Source organism: Anopheles merus, chromosome X, assembly GCF_017562075.2.
Source record: "Anopheles merus strain MAF chromosome X, AmerM5.1, whole genome shotgun sequence".
NCBI lineage: Eukaryota > Metazoa > Arthropoda > Insecta > Diptera > Culicidae > Anopheles > Anopheles merus.
The window spans coordinates 14,186,791-14,207,605 of NC_054081.1; the positions used below are offsets into that span (position 1 = coordinate 14,186,791).

At 48.3% G+C, this 20,815-nt stretch overlaps 1 protein-coding gene across 11 annotated transcripts in view; it reads right to left on the bottom strand.

Annotated features, from left to right (window-relative positions):
* LOC121588047 (monocarboxylate transporter 12-like) overlaps positions 1-20,815 on the bottom strand; it is a 129,043-nt gene that overhangs the window by 36,109 nt on the left and 72,119 nt on the right. The window contains exon 1 of one of the 11 annotated variants that reach the window (XM_041905640.1): positions 4,474-4,592. The exons of 9 other annotated variants lie outside the window; for them this stretch is intronic. The gene's annotated coding sequence lies outside the window, so the exon portion shown is untranslated. Of the gene's footprint in view, positions 1-4,345; positions 4,444-4,473; positions 4,593-20,815 lie in introns of those variants that run through there. One more of the 11 variants, XM_041905668.1, reaches the window with a different exon arrangement.

Sequence of the window (20,815 nt, forward strand, 5' to 3'; positions counted from 1 at the left end):
TGAACGATTTATTTGGGCGTTGTAAACACAAACACATCTCTGCGTCTGTGTGTGTGTGTGTGTTTAATGTACATTGCTGGAGCCAGGACCTGACCCCATTAGTGGAGAACCCCGTCAGCGTTGCCGTTCGATGCGTCGTACTGTGAGGGGAAAGAAACAAAAACATGCGAGGATTTGTTGGATTTTTGGGGTTTCGGGAGAAGCAATAATCCGACACCCATTAGCAGCAGCAAACTACTGGTCCGGTACGGGTATTGCTGCTAATGAAGGTTCAAGGCCGGCCTTTGTTCGGTTTGGTGAAGCTTCGGGTTTGGAGAAGCGACTACCCCACTACCGCGGATTAGCGAAATCGGGACAGCGGGATTGACCGTGACGTCCGTGCTGCTATTAATCATCATCACCGTCAAAGGCCATCGATGTATGCACAGCAGGACCCCCTCTGAACCGGTAAAACAATGATTGGAGTTGTATTACCGAAGAACTCCAGTCCGCGTGACCTAACCCGGGTTTGCCGTTTCATTCCCTGTGGATGAAACGTTCCCTTTAACGCTTATCGATCGGGCCTGATCGCACGTGGAATCGATTACCAATTGGTTAACCGCCTGCCTGAAAGGTAGGTCCCGCCGTTCCTACTTTCCAATGGGTGTCTGACAACCTTCCAAGTGGTCGCACGGGAAGAATTTCGGGCGCCATTAAAAACAAAAAAGACACACACTGGCGAGCAGGACTCGGGACAGTCGTTAAGTTATTCTGCCCGATCCGGTTTGTTTGGTGTAGTGTTCCTCCAACTCCCCCTCCCTTCCCGCTCTCCCTTAAAAGCTGGAACAGATACCACACGCCGAAAAAGGATGCTCGATTCGAGGGCGTCGATGGTGGTCGGGTTGCAATAATTTCTTCCGTGGAGTTCATAAATTGTTGCGGCCCGGTGGCCCGGTGGCGTACCTCCGAGCTTCCATCATCAAACATTACACCACCACGGCCGCTGGCAGTAAACGCAATAACAATAACAGTAAGCACAGTAAGTGTAGGGACTGCGGGCGCGTAAATATCATATTTCATTACGGCAGCACCCGCGCGTACGCACTGCTGGATACGCGTTTGTTGGCGTGGATGCGTTTCGGGGCCCGCGCGTGACATGAGCCGTATCGCACCGTTCGTTTTGCAGCAGACGGTGTGCCCCAAAGTACGAGAAAAGAACGACGACGTCGACGACGATGATGATGATGATGGCGGTGATCGTTGCGAGCAGTCATAAAGACAAACCGGGCAGTATCGACAAGCCCGGCACCGGTCGGCGTTGCCCGATTTGCCGGTCCGGTGGGTTTATTGTTTTTTATGTTTCCCCTTCTCCCTTACGATCGCGTCCCGCCTGGAAGGGGGAGAGAGGCAGCAGAGAGCTTTCATCAAATGATACTTTATGTTTATTTGCTCCATCTTTGGGCCCTGTGCACTTCATCACATCTGACGCATCTGGCCGGGCAGTGCACGGGCGGAGCGAGCGTGGAGGATTGATGCGTGTTGACTGTTAATTAAATTTTATTGAATTTAAACAACGGTTCAATCGGGCACAATGGGCTTCCAAACTGGCAGGGAGTCCGGACTGGATCGGTAGCGAAAAGTGGATGCTTTATTGGAGTACGCTGCAATTAAGTTGCAATGAACCATATGTTACGAGCTTGTGGGATTCGTTCGGCAATAAATCTTGCCAGTGAGATTCATTAAAGTATCATCAAACAAAGAACGGCCCGTCCGCTGTACGACCCAAATCTCATGATATTCAATGTTCCAGTCCTGTATGCGACTGTATACTTCAGCAATTCTGCCTTTGCTGTCTTTCTTCCAATCATACCGACAAAAAAAGCAGGAGCGTATAATACCGAAATAAATGGCAACATAAGCTGCCAAAAGACTCCCCCCGGAGGAACGTCGAACGAGATTTGGAGGACACAAACGATGGATAGGGGTCGCTGCCGAGCGTTATATCCTGTCGCTTCGTATCCATCGAGAGGTGCGTAAACACCACGCCGGATAATCACCGGTCCTTATCGTAAACGTTTATCGTCTGACCGTCTGGCTGGTCTGGCGTGTCTAACAAGTGGTTGAGTTTCGTCAACTCGTACACCTCGTGTAGGGAGCGTCCCAACATTATTATGTTTTATTATTATTATTTCGAGACAGTTTGAACCTCATTTGCAACGATGGCAGTTGGCAATATGCTGAAGAAGTGCGTGCTTGCACTCGTGCTTTAAACTCTGCTGCCCGGTAACTGGCTCCACTTTTTGGACACTGTTTTGGGCGAGTAAAGTTTGGGACGACACTTTCTTCTTTCCTCTTACGAAGTTTGAACTGGAGTTGCTTCTCATGTTTTAAAGATGGGCTGCGCAAAATGTGCTGCTGCTGCTGCTGATCGTTTCTTGCCCCAGCACGCATCGAGAAATCGCATCCAAATTCCAACCATTTTCCCGGGAATTTGTATGCGAGTAAAAGGTAGAAGGCTAACCAATTACTCGTGTGGCGTCGTTGGCGCCGCTTAAACTAAACCCATCCTGGGGCCCCTTCCCCAACTTGGTGGCAAGATGTCCTCTGTCTCTTTCCTGCTCTCTCACTCTCTCTCTCTCTCTCTCTCTCTTTCTCGTTCTCTCACTCTATCCCTGTTTTATATCACACGCACACGCAGCTGGGCACGCATCGCGGGAAATCGGTTGATCGCTGATCGACGCGCGACGTTGATCGATGTTCACCGTTTGACACGAAGGAGGTTGCGCCCCGTTCGCACGTCCCTGGGCCGGGGCTTTCACTCGGGCCTTTCTCTTTCGGGCCGCTGGCAGCCCTCCTGGGTTGAGTGGCGGCAGAGCGGGTGGCTGTTGGATCTTTTTGTTTTGCCTTTTCGTTTGCTTCTGGGTGAGCCTCCCGGGCGTCACATCGTGGCAATCGCGTCACACTGGGAATGCGTGCGATTTTGTATACTTGTTTTGGGTATGTGCGTGCGTATGTATGTACGTAGCATGTGCTGTTTTTTTTTCTTCCTTCCTCTTCTTCTCGACACTCTGGCTCTCTGTCTGCTTGCGGGCACAGCCACCGCAAGAGCGCGAAAGGTAGCAGGAGGGGGCCAGGCTACGATCGCATAGCGGCAAATTGGCTTCGGTTCCATTTTGAGACTTGCCTGCTCATTGATAGCATCGGGCCACAGTACCCCGTTCGAGGGGCGGACAGAATGGGTGGACAGATTCAAACTGTAGCATAACCCCACTACCGCCCCTACCGGTCCAACGAATCGCCCTTCTGGTTGGGCTGAAGATCGTCAAAAAAAAAACTAACCGAACCGTATAGTGCTGGCCTCCCCCCACGGGCAAGACCGAGCCGCAGCGGGAAATGGATTGGAAAGGGAAGGGAAACACCGAAACCAGTTTTCTGCACTTGACTTTCCCTCACCCGCTGCTCGAGCCCGGCGGTTTCGCGCGCGCGCGCGCCCGCTCTCACTCGCCGTACCGTACGAGCGTTCCTCTCTGTGCTTGTCAACAATTCATAAAGGATCGTTTCGTTTCGCCTCTATCTAACTGGTTCGCTTGGAGTGTTGTGTGCTTGGGTTTCGCCAAGCCGAGACATTTTGCTGTCGCCATAGTGTGCGCGTACCGTGTTGTTGCTGTCGTTGTTTGAGTTTCGTGTGAGGCACATTTCTATTTTTTTGTTAATTATTCCTCCCCCCCTCCCTCTGAAAGTCTAGCCCATTTAAGTTGCATTCGATAGTACGGACAAGTACATTAAACTTTGCAGCTCAAATGTGGAGTAATGTGTTAGAGGTTGGATGGGAAACAAACGTGTAGAATAGCCTTTCACTTTAACGCCACTGTACGAGGTGTTGAATTTAGCCCAGTGCAAGCGTTCTGCTGTGCTGCATTGATGGACGGTAGTTCAAATCTCAACACGGTCCAGAATTAATGAAGAGAGGCAAAAACATTGTGTGCTGATACATCTCAAACAAGTACACAAATATGCACTCTTACACTTTCGCTCTCGTTTCATCTCCAAACGCAAACACAGACAAAAACATGGCATTTGGCTCCGCTCTTTCTATTCACTTAGATACCGTCTCACCACCACATACACATTTAATTCGGACGATCGCACTGTGATTGAAACTAATCTGTCACAACAATAAAAATCCCGCTCGGGGGGCGCTCTTTCTCTCTCGCTCCTCTCTCTCTCTGTATATGGCTCTGTGCTACCTCCAAATCAAATCCCCAATTAACCCGGTATTTCGATCACACATGGCTCTCTCTCTCTCACTCTGTCTCTGTTTTTCTTCATGTGCCTATCTACTCGCTTGCACTCACTCCACACCTACGATTGGATGGGGGGAAGTTTTCGCGATCATGATGATGCTGGGTATAGTAGAGATCTTCAGAGCAGCCAAGCACTGTGAAAAACACGAAGTACGAAACAAGCAAAAACCAAAAATCACAAAACACACACCTCACACACAGCAAAACAAGAGCGCGCGCGCGTTCGTTTTTTGTTGCTGTTGTTGCGTGTGCGTGTTCCTGGTGTCTTCTCTCTATTACCCTCGGCGAGCCCGCACTACCTCGCACGAGGACAACAAACCGCGTACTGATGGTGCACGCGGCATTCAGCACGGCCGGGCCGCTCGGCCGACGCGAACCGCAGCGACCACCGGGGCAGGCAGTCGCGAGCAGGCTTCGGGAGGCTGCGTACGTTGGCTGGGCGGTCACGACGGAGCGAGCAAGCGAGCGAGCGAGCGAAAGGTGTTGACTCGAGCGAGAACGCGAACAGAAGAAAACAGGCCCGCACGGCGTGTTAGTTTTGCTGCTGCTGCTGTTGCTGGACACGTTTGACATAGGGGCACGCTTTTACCGGACCAAGCGTTGGGAGATAAAGAGCAGAAATAGTTCACTACGAAGGGGGTAGAGAGTAAACCAGAGAGAGTAATAGTATTTAAAAGTTTTTACAGCGTGGCACTATGATGTAGATTTTAATTAGCAACGTAATGAGAAACACTTTTTTTAAATAAAATGATTTCATAACAATATTGCACGTTAAAATTTACTGCCAAAATATCTCAAAATCACATCTGTGCTGTTAAACGAAAGCTGTTATTGAGCCAACTTCTACCAAAGCCAAATTGCAGAAGCTACGTCCTCGAAAAATCTGTCCTCACAACTGTCAAATCAAAAGAAGGTAGTTGCCACTAGCGACCGCCAGATGGCGCTACTCAACGCAGCTTCTCGCCAGAGCTTTTCGTCGCTGTTCCAATGTTCCATCATCCACTACACGAAGACGCACATTTCTCTCATCCTCAATCCTTCAAGCATGCTTCTACTGTTGCTTTTTTTAAAATTTTATTTTATGCTGTATGGTAACCACCCATTTTTGCACATTACTCATCATTCGCTTTTAATTTAATAAACACCAAACGGGAAAGAAACCAGTGTCGTGTCGGCACGTTCGTCGTAGTGCAGAACGGTTTGCCGCCCGTTGCGGCTTTACGTGCTTATATCTTTTGCGAACGGCACGGCAAAGCAAATGGGTGTGTGATGAGTTTTTGGCAAATTTCAACACCTTCCCATTAGCGAGCAGCGTGGGAAACGGTGGGACGGGCCGCCTCCCACCCTCAAGGGAATGCTACGGACACGTCCCGCGGCCAACACCAGGTTTATGGTCGTTGGTGCAGTTTGCCAGTGCGTGCCGCAATGTGCGGTTGCTGCTCTTTGGAGCTACAGTTGCGAAAGGGCAGGAGCAGGAGAGGAAGAGACGGCAAATAAGGTAGCAGGTATTTCTGGAAAACAAGAAGATCCATTGCTTGTGCGGTGGAATGCGCGCCGGCTCCTTCTCCGGTACGCAGTGTCGGCTGTTCGACCGGACAGGGAAAAGCTTCTTTTTGTTTTGTTTTTTGGTTTTTCATAGCTGCACCAGGATGCCTCCACGTCGACGTACAGGGGGCGTGCACTGGGATACCGCTCATCACGTCGGGATGCATAAAAATGCAGCCGCCACTGTCACCGGCGAACGAATGGAACGGGACGCACAACAGAATCGGCCGAACAGAAAAAAGCAAGCAAAGAGCTATAATAATTACTCTTCCAGCGGAATGGAGGTTTTGGATCTCCCCGATCTTGGTCCCTCCGTCCGGCGAAGTGTTTGAAGCCGTTCGCATACCGGCACATCCTTTTTTCTGGTCGCGTCGGGCGCACCGATCAGTTCACCGGCGGTTCCATTTGTGGACCGCCGGACAATTGCAGTCGCCAGACCACGTTTGGGACGCGAAGTTCCGGCCCATCGACCGGCCGGTAGCAGTAGCATCAGCAGCTACCCGACTTACGTGCGCTCTTTGCTGCAGCTTGTGGCGAGTCACTCTCGCCTGGTGATATCGCATGCACACCTTGACCCCTGACCGATTGGCATTCGGTAAATTGTTTAATTGGCAGCATGAGGAGAAGGCGGCTGCTGCTGCTGTAGATGACTGGGCAAGAGGTACAGGGCCAACTGTGCGCGTACCGATGGGGTTGCATTTGGTTGCCCTTTACCAATGCCGGCGGTGTTGTATCGTGTCGGCGTGAACAAGACACCGAGGAGCTGCACTTCACGAAGCTAGCGCTACCCACTGCTAGATGGCGCTGCGGTGGATGGTGAGCTTTCGCTAGTTGAAACGAAAGCTTTGGTTGAGTTAGTTGATTTAGAAACTGCACAACCGGGTGCCGTGACCAGGAGTCAAATTGTACGTGCACCTTATTAGTCTCGCGTACAGCGTGAGTTTTTATTCATTTTTGGTGCTATTTTTAATGCGCCAATGGTGCACATGCTGCACCGGGGCGATGAAATAACTAACAATTATTGCCATAAATTTGCACAATAATGTATGCTGGCATCGTGCATTTGGCTGCCGGAAAACACTCCAGTCCGACGGTGCTGGGAGACCCGTATTTGTGTCGGTAAATGGTTTCGCTCACCTTCCCCGGTGCAACATTCCGTGCCCTCCCGCCAAAACCGAACGGAATGCGACCTATTTATACACCGGACCCACCGGTCGATGGCACGGAGGAGGCATCGCTCGTGTAAACATTCGACTGCATCATAAACTTTGGCACGATGAGACGATTAATCCAAATCGGTAAGCAAATGGCGCGCGGAGAAGCAACTCATAATAATAACTCCAAGTGTTTTCGGGGTGTGCTAGGGTGGCCCAAATGGCACACAGAAACACACACACACATAGACACCCATTTGCCGATTAATGATGAATGCGCTGCACCTCGCGCGCCTCCACCACTGATGCCCGCCCAACCGCAATAAGCCAAACATTCCATTCCGCTGCAGATTAAATTATGATCCGCTGGGGCGCGTTCTTGCGGTTGCCCGATTATGGTAAGCGAACGCTTGTTTGCTGTTGCCCCACTGGATAACCCCTTTGACTGGGTTCCCCCTTTAGAGGAGGGTTCCGGTGGAAAGCTTACCCGCAGGCTGGCCATTTTTTCTGCCGATTCATCAACAGCTCAGCGGGCAGATTTAGGAGGTGTGAAATAAATCGCAGGCCCGATAAAAAGGGCACCCGCAAAACCCGTGCGGCCTGGCTTCCAGTTAGTCGCCTTCCGTACAAGCCGACACTCGCGAACACAGGCCGGTTAATGTAAATATATATCATTATAAATTTGGTACTTTATTTTCAACTTTCTTTTCGGCCCGGAAGGTCCGCGCGTGACGCTTTAGGCTTAGCCGTTCGCTTGCCTTCTATGGAGCTATCAATTGCTACGGCAGCACCAAAGATGGTTGACAGATATTTTAGGCGGAGGTCTCAAAATTCACGGTACAGGAAAAAGCACTTCAAAAGGCATGCTAGGTGAAGCTAGTAGGAAAGCAAAACGAACGGCTTTTGGTGAGGAGAATGGATAGACATTAAGGACTCCTTATTAGTCTATAATTGCCAAGTTGAGCACTAATTTATAAAAAAAAATACTAGCTAATGTGAATGTTTACAGTAATGGAAAGCTATGCAACGAAGTATATAATTGTTGCATTGATTGCATCGTTTTGTAGCAAGATTGCATTCAAGGGGACTTTAATATTTAATAAATGCATATCAACTTGTTGGTGCCGTGACCAGGATGTGAACATGAATTTGAAATGTTCATCAAAATGCTGTGGTGTGCATCAATTTAAATTTCTGGTTTTCCTTGCTTGTATACAAAATTACACTATGAATACTTTATTTTACGATACTTCGTACCAAAGAAGTGAGTAAATCACGCGAATTATGAAATTAATTGAACCCGCCTGTATTCCGCACGCAGTCTGGGATGCTCCGCTCCGGGTGTGATGTGTGCTGTATAATATTTTTTTAAATTAATTTTTCCTGTTTCCATGCCCACGAATCAAGCGCTTGCATACACCGCATGCACGCATCATAATCCCTCTCAATCAAAGCGGCCGCTTCGGAGGACTTAAAAAGGAAACAAAAAAGACGTTAACTTAAAAATGAGCAGCGTGGGGAAAAGGGGTGGCTTAAAAGGGGCTCGCTCGCTTGCTTCTTATTTTGTCTGCTCACTCCCATGACGGACGGCGACGGATGGCAGTGATTGCTGTGTTCACTGTGTTGCAAACATCAGAATGCATTCGGCTTTGAGTGTTTCTTTGTGAAAGCGCCCCTCCCGGCTGCAGCGAGATTTGATGATTGGTGGTGTTGCCCGTTTCGTATTCGCCACGCCGGGAGCCGCAATGCGGCTTTATCGGTGCATCTCGATGAGCCGCGTTAAGCACCATTAAAATGGAAGCTTTGATTATTTAATTATTAAATGATATGGTGTCCCCGGTGGGGAGGCGGCTGCAAACGTCCCTTCCGGTTGCTAGCTGCGATCGCAATAAAGATCGCTCCTCAATACCCAAAAACTGGTCAAATAAAGACTCATAAAGGGGCACGGAACGTAGGGAGCAAAGCAAAGCAAAGAAATTCAATCAAGATATTGCTACGCCGCAAATCGAGATTTACTTTTAATGCGAATTTAAAATATGCCCAAATGCGTGTTTATTGGGATTTTTTTTGGCAGCAAGATATTTGGAAAAAAAGGAATAATATTTCGGTCGCAAAAAGGCTAAAAAACCGAACGATCCTGTCAACGGAATTTGCTCGCCAAAAAGAAAAAAATAAGCAAAGGCAACCACAACAAAACGTGCTAGCGTGACGAAAGACGTTCTGCCGGACGGTTCCGAAACTAAATTTAAAGCAAAAAAAAAAAAAAAAGAACAAAAGTTATGTCTCACGGATATCAGCGTACAAAATCTTGCACCCTGTCAACAACTCGTAACAGCACAAACGCTCGATTAAAGGATCAGTTCGAACGTCCGAATCACGCGCTCTGCGCTGTACCGTTCGCATTTCTCGCCCGCTGCAGCACCGTAGAATCAGATTTACTTCCCGCTGTCTGCCGTCGGTCGGTCGTCGGAGCGCCGAAATTGGCAAACAATTTGTAGCAAACGCAATCAATCCGATTATCCGGCTGACAAGACAGCTCGAGCTGGGGGGGAAGCGCACCAAACGCTGTACTGCTCGGCCTACGCACATTCTGGTCAAATATATCTTTTCTCCTGCCGCTGTCACAAACATCAGCTTCGAGCGCTTAAAAGTGGACCTTTAAACGATATGGTTTGGGGGAATAAACGGTTACAGACGTACGAATTGGATGAAACAAAAAAAAAGTATATTAAAACACTGCAAAAAATAACACGAGAAAAACGCGAAGGGCACGCTTTAAAGCTTGTTTAATTTAAATGCATATCATTACGGGTACGTTTTGTAATAAGCTTTACCGTCTCAAACCGATTCGGGTGCCTTCCAGGCTTGCGGGTAACAATCCTGCCAAAACCGAACCACTGCACTGTAAGCAAGTGAACAATAAAAAGGGGGGTTAAAAAAATTAAACAAAAATAACGCATTCACTTGCCCATTTTCTTTGCATACTCTCGGCTTGCTCCCGCGACCCTGCGGTACACCCAAACGGCTCAGCCACCCCGAAACGCTGCGGATAAAAAAATTATCCATCTTGACGTTAGCGGTGCGGCGTGTCCCTTGCTGCAGCGGTGAACGGAAAATGAATCAACAAAATAAATCCTTCGCTTTGGGGAGTTTTTGTATTTTTTATCCTCTCGTCTCCGGGAGGAGCGTAAAGGTGGAGGTGGCCCGTAAGCGGTTTGAAAGGTATCGCACAGAACACGGACGGGCACGATCACTCGAGGCTGTCCCGCCCCTTGTCATCTGCCCACCCGCTCGCGCTATTTAGCCTGACAGCGGCGCGCACTGTCAGCTTTGACAGCTGCAGTAGAGGAACGACGATGAGCTGTGCAGAAGATGTGCTGGAGAGGACGATCTCATCAACCGATCGTTTTGCGATTGGTTGCGGGACTCGTAGCTGGTGCGTGTTGATGTCAGAACAAATTTGACAGCTGTCAAAGAGGACGTGCGGTCGCTTAGTGTGTACGGAAGCGTGGAAAGAGGGGGGATTTGAGCTTTGTTCTTCGACCGGACGCTCATTAGCAGATGAGTAGTTGCTTCGGAAGCGTTGGAAATTCGCTGGCTTGGTTGATACGGTAATTTTTGAGTCCAATGAAAACATAAAAGAAGCAAAACAAAACTCAATAGAGATCTTCAATCATTGGGCAAATGGTTAAGATTTAAGAAAGTAAAATGAACGTTAAAAAAACTCATAGTAATTTCTAGAAGGTATGTACTAACCACATTAACCGCTTCTCGTTTAGATTTTTGTTCAACTATATAATTCTTAGTAAATGAGGCTCTATTTAGAACATTACAAAAACTTCAACATTGGGTTATGCGAGACATTCTTAACAGTAACTCGCTTCACCTCATCATCGTTAATCACACCATCACCTCAACATACTTGAGTGGGTTGTGTGTTGAGCAAACGGTCACCTGCATGACTATGATCTTTGTATACAAACTAGTAAACGGACAATTGCCAGATTATCTGACGCAGCGTTTTCAGAGAGCTTCGGATATTCATTACCAAAGAACACGTCCAAAATGCCTAGATTATCATACCTATCATCAACAGCAGGTAGTAATTCGCTATTTTTCAAAGGAGTCGTTACATTTAATAGACTGAGAAGAGAATTAAGAGGCCAAAGAGTTCTAACAAAATTGAAGCGATCATGTCCAGAGTATATTAGGAATAGACATAGGTCACGTAATTAGTTTATAGAGTATTCATTTATTGATTGATCCGGCATCCTCAACATCTAGGCTCTATTAATAATCAGAGCATCGACAGATAGCCTGATTTCGAATTACCAATGACCCTGAGAGACTTGAGGCTCGAAAGAAAACTGAAAATGAAGACCGAGAGACAGTTGTCCGGATACTTGTCCGTTTACTTGGCTGGGAGGATAATGCAACCGGCCAAACAGTGAAATAGTACCTGAAGAACGTGGAAAACATATCAGGAAGCAGAAATTGCGTCCACTGGCTTCACAGCGGCAAGCAATGACACTAAAACTCAATGCAATCATTTCATTAGTCATTTGTAAAACAGGATCGTCCATCAACAGCACTCTATGATGATGATGATACGAATGATAGAATAATGACTTGACTGCTTCGTTTCGAGACACGTGTGCGTAAAATATGCTTTGATAAGTTTGGATGATTAGGGCTCGGGAGGAAAACTATCCAGCCTGAACAACCCAATAGGGTTAAACAATTGATTTTATTTAATGTTTCTCCAATATTTATATTCTGACAAATAAGTTATCTTAAATATTGTATTCGTCCTTCTCGGTCCTATGCAGGGGTGGAGATGGGACCATCATCATCATCTTTGAAACAAACCAAACACAATAAACATATTCTGAATGCTTTGGTTCTGATAATCGGTGGTGTTTTTTTAATCATTTGCTTTGTTTCAGCTTCAGCGTGTCGAATAAGACGCACGCGAAAATGGGGTTCGGAGAAATAATGTCCCGAGAAAGTAGCAAACGATGTTCTGCGGCCGCAAATGACGCGCCGGCCAACGACTTTCACCCCGATCGATCCGGGCATACCCACCGTCCGGGCTGTGACAGTTTAATTGGTAGAGCCGAGGCGGTGAGGATTCCCGCGTGCTGCCGCATGTGCAAAAGAACCATTATCCTTTAAACCGCCCGCTCGCACCACCTCTCGATTGTGGTTACCGCACATTGTCTTGCAACAAACTTTGTACCGATGGCCTACAAACAAACGGAAGAAAAAATTGTCCCCCTCTCCTCAGAAAAACATTCCAAAGCAAAGCTTTCGCTCAAACTGCGGCCGGAATTGTAACCCCTTGTTGCAGCGGCACGGAGGATCGATTTTTGTGGATAGCTTTTGGATGGCTAGAACGAGCTCGTTTGTCCAACACGCTGCGGGTCGCTTTAAACCCTCACACTCACGCACCTTGAGGGCTGGGGAGCATGTGTGTGCGACCTCGGGTGCCCCTGCACCATTCGCGATAATAATGACATCTTATAAATTTAAAGATCGCCAAATGAGATTAATCCTTTTGCGGTAGAAACGGACGGTCCTGGGGACGAGGCTCTCGTTGAGGCTCCATTTTTGGGAACGGAATGGGCACTGCCACCGAGCAGCAGCCTGGCCAAAACAGCGAGAAAGATGTCAGAGGCAGACACGGAATTCCCCCCCGCCTTCTAGCAGGCTCATATTTATGGCAGCCCCTAATGATACCTCGATGTGAGCGTGTGTGAGTTGCCGACAATTCGATGTATGTCCTCCGTCCGCCCGCAATTCGGCTTATCGGTTCGCTTCCTACCCGCACGCTCGCAACCGGAGCGATACGGGTGAAAGGTATCGATAGTTTTCCGAGCCGAGGCATAGTAACACTTACCTGCACAGGTGTACGACGCAGCCGATGTCCGAGCGGTGTGCGAGCAATCGAGAAAGAGAGACGGAGAGAGAGAAGGAAACAAACGAAATTAGTTCAGACTGGTCGGTTCAATTCTGCAGCCGCGCGCTTGGGCTGTGCCGCGCAATCGAAACGCTCCCTCCGGCTCATCACTCGGGCGGGCGTTACGTCACAGACTAGCACACAACTGCTGGTTTTGCGATGATGGAAGGCATCAATGTCGAGCCCGCCGGTTGGGTGCGATCCATTATGTCCCGGGCTAATGGGTTAATTCGAAGCGGGCTTGAAGACGGTCGTGTCGAACGAGATTTTGTTCGACATACAGAAAAAGCGTACGGTGCGTAATGTATTAGGCAGGTCGAGGAGGGCATTTGCCGAGCTTGGAAAGGACACGCGTTCAGGGTGAAGTTGCCCTGTGCGGATTGTTGCTCCCGCAATTTTAATAGCCTCCAGGCTTCGATTCAATTACTTCCCTTTTTCTACGCGAACCAACCATCAAGATTCAAGTGTGTGAGGGGGAAGCGGGAAAAGCCGCGGAGAGGTTATTATAATCATTCACTGACATGAACACACACACACACGCACAATAACGACGCAAAAAAGCAAAAAAAAAAACGCTTCCTTCGGCAATAACAACGTCCGCCAACAAAAGGACGGTTGGATATTCGAATTAGGCTGAACTTAGATGCCCGTAGACATCATCATTTGTCACTGTCACCGTGATAGAAAACCTACAAAGGGTTCACTGCCTACTCCTCCCAGCATCTGCTCCCCCCGCTGCTTTCTGATGATCCAGAGCCTGCTGGTGAGCCGGAATTACACCCTTTTTGGAGTGGCTCTGGGGCCGTGCGCGGGGCTGGGAACGCAAACAAATGTCCGCGGCGGAATCGGATTAAATCGGAATGGTGGTGAAATATTTTGGTGCAAAATGAAGAGGAAAAAAGCACCAGCAGCAGGATGGATTGAGTGAATGGGACTTTTTTTGCTGTTGTGGGTCTTGAATATCTCCTCACTAAAATCCACACCACACTTCAGGATTAGTGGAGGTGTTGAGGGGCTGGAGGTAAAGCTGTTAACGATACACGGCCAACGGGACCGTCCGGCATTGTCTGGGTCCGGGGTTGGGTCGTCGTCGCATTGCGCGGGCTAGCCAGGCATGTAAGCCGATGTCGAGCACACGAACGCTTGCGATAGTGTGTCTCGAAAGCTGCGAAAGGATATGTACGCGTGCGGTTTACTGTCATCTTTCTATTGCACGCACCGGAGAGCACGTTCCGGAGTGCAGACACTGGACTAATTCCCGAAAGCTGACTTTTGAAAGTGGCATTTTAATCGGTGCCCTTGTTTGGATGAGAGACGCGCGCACACACACACACACACATCACCGAACCGAATCTAGATGGATGAGCTGCAAGATAATTCCTCTCGGGGCAAAGTTCATCTTCGGTCCGGGCGGAGAAGATGCCCAAAAGTTGGCGGCGTTCGGGGTTAGCCCGGACCCGTCTTAGCCTGTTCATCCAGCCGCAAGATGACATCTTGCGTAAGACTTAGAACCGGCGCTTAGATCCTTGAGCTTTGGCCGACTAACTTGAACGAACAACCTCGCCGGCGCTCGGCACAAGGCAATAAAGCATTTCGAGCCAAAAAAAAAAGAGGGAATAGCGCAGGCGAAAATAGCAATAACGTATCCTGAGCAGTTGAATCGAAGGATCTGGTGCTACAAACGTCAACTGCTAGGGGCCCAGGGTGCTAAATGGGCACTAGTGGGTGGGAATAAATAGGACAACATTTATCTGCCCTCCCCGGACTCTAGCTCTGGTTGGCCGTGCGAACTGTCCCTTTGGTTTGGTGGTGCTCTTTTTTTTTTTTGTGTTTCTCTTTTCCTTTGGAGGAGATTGAGGTTAGCGTTTGGACGCTGTGTGACGAATTTACGAGTGGGTTTTCGGGAAGGGGAGATGCTCGGGAATCATCGTTTTATTTATCACTTTTATTGGAACGAAATTGCTCGTTTGTGTAATGCGCGTGCACCCGATTGGCGTGCCAATTGTGTCAGTGATACGGTGGAATGGGCGGCGGGAGTCTTTTGCGGCTAAAAGAACCAAGGGATGATAGGGGGAAGAGGGAAGGAGAGGAACACATATAATGAAGAAATCATCGAATCTGACCATAGTTTCTGACCCCTTAAGGAGCACACACCGTACGTTCGCCCTCCCTGTTTTTTCGTTGTTGTTGGTGGAGTCTCCCTCGCGAACGTGCGTGGCGAAAGTGGGCAAGGATTGTGATGTCTGGTTTGCTCGGCTCTTTCTCCTCCCACCCCTTTTTTGCCTTGTGTTTCTATGTATCAGCCGCAACGCCACAGCCCCGGTATCCTTCGTCCCCGGGCCGCCCAGCCGCACAAAACAGACAGCGCATTAGTTCGCCCGGCCCAGTGAAGAGGATAATTGGCAATTTTGTTCAGGCGCGCGCAATCAACGAGCGGTTGACAGCGTCATTAATTTTTTTCTCCTTTTCGCCCCACTCCTCCCGCCCCAATCTCCACCCCCCGGGAAGAAGGGTAGGATAAGAATGTGTTTGTGTATGCGTTCGTGCGTGCTCCTTTTTAACTGCTTGATAATGTTACTTCTCCTTTTTTTGTGTCTGCTGTCTGCTTGGTTGGTTGCTGCTGCAAGTTGCTCTCTTTGCATGCATGCATGCTGTGTGTACCTGCTGCAAAACTCCGCAGATATAGGGGAGGGGTGGAGGGGCAGATCGCCCCCTCTTGTGACGTCCCTGCAGCAATTGAACCGTATCCAATTTGGTGCGAATGTCCTTCGATTCGGAACCGATTGATCGATTGAGCGGACGCGTTTCGGGGGCCCCCGTTTATCGGGGACAACAAAACGGCCAACATCCCGCCTGTACGGACGGGTACGCGCACGGCAATTGGCAATTAAATTCCCTCGCCGGGGGGGGGGGGGGAGGGGAGACCCCCATACTGCTCACGTCCGGCGGAATGCAAATGAATCAATTAATCACAATCATCCGGGACAGTGGAGAGCCTGTCCAGGGACCGTCTGGTGCCGAGGCAAGGCTCAAAGTGCGTGGAGATCGGAGTGGAAACAATAACCGGGAAGATGCCGTCACAGGATCTTGCCGTGTCAGCGGCCTGTGCAAGATGCTTGGAGGAACCCATTTGGTCGTAGTTTTTGGAGCGATCATATTGAAGGATCATCAAGATCTTGGATTAAAGGCGAAGAAATAATTTGCGAGCAATATTTTGGGCAGATTTGTTGGACAGCGTTGTAGTTCAAGAGAGTGCTTAAGATCTTTGTTATTAAATAGTTAAAAATGCTTTAATGGTTCGTGATCTTTCAAGAAATATTTGAATAATGTTGAAGAGGAATTTATTTTGGAAAGATCCCAGAGAGATCTCATGGCGGCTACTCTGGCGCGATATTCATCGTTCCTGTTTATCGTCCCTTCAACGCAGCACGCTCTTCTTGCTGGTAAACGGCATGATCAGCCATGGAGAGCTGCTGCATCGAATGAACCGCGTTCCATCTCCGTCATGTTCGTTTTGTCCTGCAATAGACACCCTGAAACACAAATTCGCTGGCTGCAGAAGAGTTGCTGATGCTTGGCAGATTCTGCACAAGCGAATTAGCGTTGTAATTTCAGGGTGTCCGTCTTCGTCAACGTTATTGTTCGGTTTGTTGCGTTTGCCTGTACTAAATGGCATTAGTGCAGGTAAACGCAGCCATATCCTAAGTTTGTTTGCGAACTATTTCATCCACATCATTGGAAACAATGATGCTGTGATTGACATATAAGTTCTGCGTGTTTTTTGTAAATATTAATATTAAATAGAATATCAGCACGTTTTTAATAAAACATTTTATATAAAAAAATAGTTTTGAAGCATCGTCAGGTCTTGGACCATAGGTGCAGAAATGATGTTTGGCCAATATTTTTGGCCCATTTCATGAACAGCGTTAAGGTTGAGGAGCATTAGTTAGATCTTTGTTATTAAATAGTTCACAATCATCTAATCATTCTAGATGTCTCTAGAAATCGCAAAATAGAGTTCAACATTAATGTTTGTTTGAAAGATGCCAAGGGATTTTATATCAACGGGATCTCAAGTAAATAACTTTGTTCATGGCAATGATTTCCAATGCATGAACTCCTCTCAGCGAGGTCTTGATTGAGAAAATTTCCGATAAATTCTTCCGATACAATTTTATGCTTGAGATAAAGCCGAAAACCTAAGAACGGCGATCCTAGGAACTTCTGGATGTTTCTTTAGAAGGATATCACTCGCAGCTAAGAAGTGTGATATTCTTCTACAGACATAATCCAGAAGTTACCAAGAAAGAGTTCATGATCTTGAATTACATGTTAATGCAAAGTCCTTGCCTTTGGTTTGTTAAGAACATCTTTGATCACACGAAAGGTCGTAAAGCAAACATTTTAAGACTATTGTAGGATCTTTATTGGTAATAATAAAGGTTTTTTTCTGACAAAGATCTTTTCAAACGGTAAAGGACCAAATGTCTACAAAGACGCTCAGAAGAAACCATCTCGCCCTCGAACAAACAAACTCTCAGCGTTGGTCAGGTGCAAGTGGACAGGACAATAACAGCTCGTCGGGACCCCATCTTGCAGCTCCATCCATCAGCTGTCAGCGACGTTGAGCGACGGACGTACACGGGTCCCGGGAAGCGATAGCGCACGGAACGGATAAAGCAGAGTGTGTAGCGTAAAGCGAAACAAAAAGAACGAGAAAACCCCCTTAAATAACAATAATAAACAGCGCTCCTGACAGTAGGCAGGGCAACTGTCATCCGTCGGCCGACGTGTCGATTAACTCCATTAATACTCCCTCCGGGTGCGTGTTCGCCTGTCTGCCCTGCAGGTGCAACATTGTACGGCACCGCACCGGTTCACTCAATCACGCTGAAGTTTACCTTTAATCGTGGTTTCCCGTTCCTGTTCAGCAGCAACAGCAAGCGGCCCGAAAAAACGAGAGCACGGATATCATTTCAAAAAGTAACTAGCCACCGCCGAACTCTTCTCCGGCCTCCCCGAGCCGCCCTGGGCAGGGATGGCATTTAAGCGGCGGAAATGGATTGATTATGTCTCACGCAAACCGGGACGAGCGTATCGATGTCAGCGCCCCAAGAAGTAAAAGGTCGCATGGGGAATGTGGTATGGAAGAAAAGGACAAAAAAAAACTGGAACACAACCAACGGAAGCGTATCAGATATTCGAGGCGTTGCGATCACCTGACGAAGGTTAAGAATCGCTTTTACCGGGCTATGACAGGAGTGTAGCAATAAAAAAGGCGCTCAAAGTCAACGCAACCGGCTACACTACCCCGGTGTAACAGCGACCCGAGAAGGATAGGAAAATTCCACCCACTGCTTTCCGAACAGTCCTTTTCCCGGGAAAACTGAAGACGAGCAGCAGAATCTCAACCATAACACCATCAATCATGCAATGGGTAAGTTGTTCGTTCGCCCTCCGGAACGCTGGTCGATTTTTCAAGCAAAACAAAAGCATCCCTGTCGGGCAAAGGCAAATCATCGATAATCCGGTCAGCAGGTACATCTCACGGACTTCCGACACTGTCACCACACACATTCACAGCAAACCTGTGCGGAACCGAAGTCGACCGCTTGAAAGGTGAAGAGCAGTAGCTGAACAAACAGCACGCTTACTGATAAGTACTATCCCGACTGTCAGTCGGCAGTGTTGTTGTCTTCCCGTCTGCCTTCTGCTTTGGCGAGCGAAATTAATTGTCCTGCCAGTACCGACGGAGTGCCGTCAGCTCCGTGAAAAAGAAACGAAAAAGGAGCAAAAGTAGTCAAAGAAAAAAACATGTTGAAGGCGATAAATGGAATCGATACCACGACGCACTGCGGTGGGAAGTACGAGCGGGCAGTCGGAAGATGCAACTCCGAGACTGGACAGAACGTTTGCAAGTAGTACATGGCCGAACGGTGGTCTTTTTGCTCCGCTTGGTGGCGTTTGGTTCAAGATCATCCATCATCTCCGATGACGGGTACCTGGTCAGGCAGCTTTTTTCTTTTCCGTGGCATCCAGCGGGTGATAACATGGCAGCAATGAACGGGAAAGTATTCTTTGCCGCAGGTTGCCATGTGCAGGACTTTCTATTCTGTGGCGAATTGCCGCTTACCTGATAGGATATTGCAAAGCCAGTGCATTGTTCGGGGTTAAAGCGCTGTCAGAACCTCAAGAAGGTGAAAGGTGGTATTGACAGATGCGTTGGAGCTGTGATCGACTGAGTTGCAGTACTTGTAGTAAGATCGTTTCACAGTTTACAGTACAGTGAGAGCAACAATCATACAACCAACCTTAAGAACACAAAGCAACCTCAGAAACCGCAGCATGCCGAAACCCTGCAAGTGCTAGCGCTTGCAAAAAACAAACAAACATCCCGAAATCTGCATACCATCGTTGCCTCGCTGTCATTACGCATATCGTCATAAATAATTGACTGACCCAGATGAGCAGTGGAGCGTTCGGAGAAAGGTTAATACTGCCCGTGCAGCGTGCACGAAACCACCTGCGTCGAACTCTCACGCCAACTCCTGTTGCCGCCCGACGAAGTTGCGGGTGCGGGGTTACAATAATATCACAGTGCATACGACGAGGCTGTTCGATAGCTCCGAGAATCACCTTCACCAGTACCGCACATAACAGCAAGGTATTGGACGAAGTATTACAATGTTCAGGCAGTCTGAAGATCCTGGAGAACTCGTTTGTAGATATAGGGGCTCCGCCAGTACTGGGGTAACTAGTCGTCCAGAGTGATTGTTTTGGTAAGAATTTTATGATTTATAGAGCCATTGACGATACATCTCAAAATCCCCCGTTGTATGAGTGAGATGTAACTTTATCCAGGGCCACCATCACGTCTACCATCACCTCATCATACAAAGCATAAGAAACCAGGAATCTGCAAAAAAAAAACCAAGACACCTCCGCCTGCTGGAGAAAGGGAAGCCGTTGCATACCGTGAAATATTTGTTTGCTTTCTCGTCCGTACTGCTGGAGACGTGCGGTCATTAATATATGTGAAATTTTCCAATCGCACACGCAAAACTTCTCCGGCGACTCGACGGCTCCTCCGGTAGTCTCACCCGCGCATCCGTTGTCGTTGTGTTTTGCGACTCCCGCAAGAAAAATCGCCTTTCCGCATGATCAACATTGTACGGCATTTATCTTTCGCCTTCACCTTCTCCAGTAATGTGCTCCAGTTTTCAGCTCCTGCAAACCCGTGTCTTTAACGTTTTAGCCAGATTCCGAGCTAAGAAATCGCCCTAAATCCAGTGCAGTGTCCGGAGGTGGGCAATAATTCACATTCACCGTCCAGGTAGGTCGTTGGAGTGGTGAGTGGTGGGCCACGGCTGCTTTATCGTAACTCGGACCCTTAATGTATTGCTCGCTGTTTGTCTTTTCCGTAGTTTTTTTCGTGGAGGGAGTCAACCCAGCGGTATGCGTTGCATTTGCTACCGTGGATTAATAATTAATCCGTATGAGGAGCACTCCCTGCTCTTTCTTCCACCCCATGAAAAGGTTCTGCGGTGCCGAATTAATGAGGCCGTCCACCAAGCACGCCAGAAAGTTATTACCACCTGAAAACGTTTGGAACAGGCAATGCTGAACACAGTTTGATTGCAGAAGCGTGACACCGATCGATCTCTTCATTTCGCCGTTAGAAGCGTGGAGAAGCGTATGTAGTCCCCACGGAGCAGGCTCAAGAGTGTAATCGATCGTGATGAAATACATTTCGATCCGGTCGAATATTTATAGCAGGAGCAGGAAGATTGGGCAGCAGCGATTCCTGGCAAGTTGCCACTATTTTAAGGTTTGCGAAAAGACTTCTTCCGTTCAAAGAAGCAGACCCAATA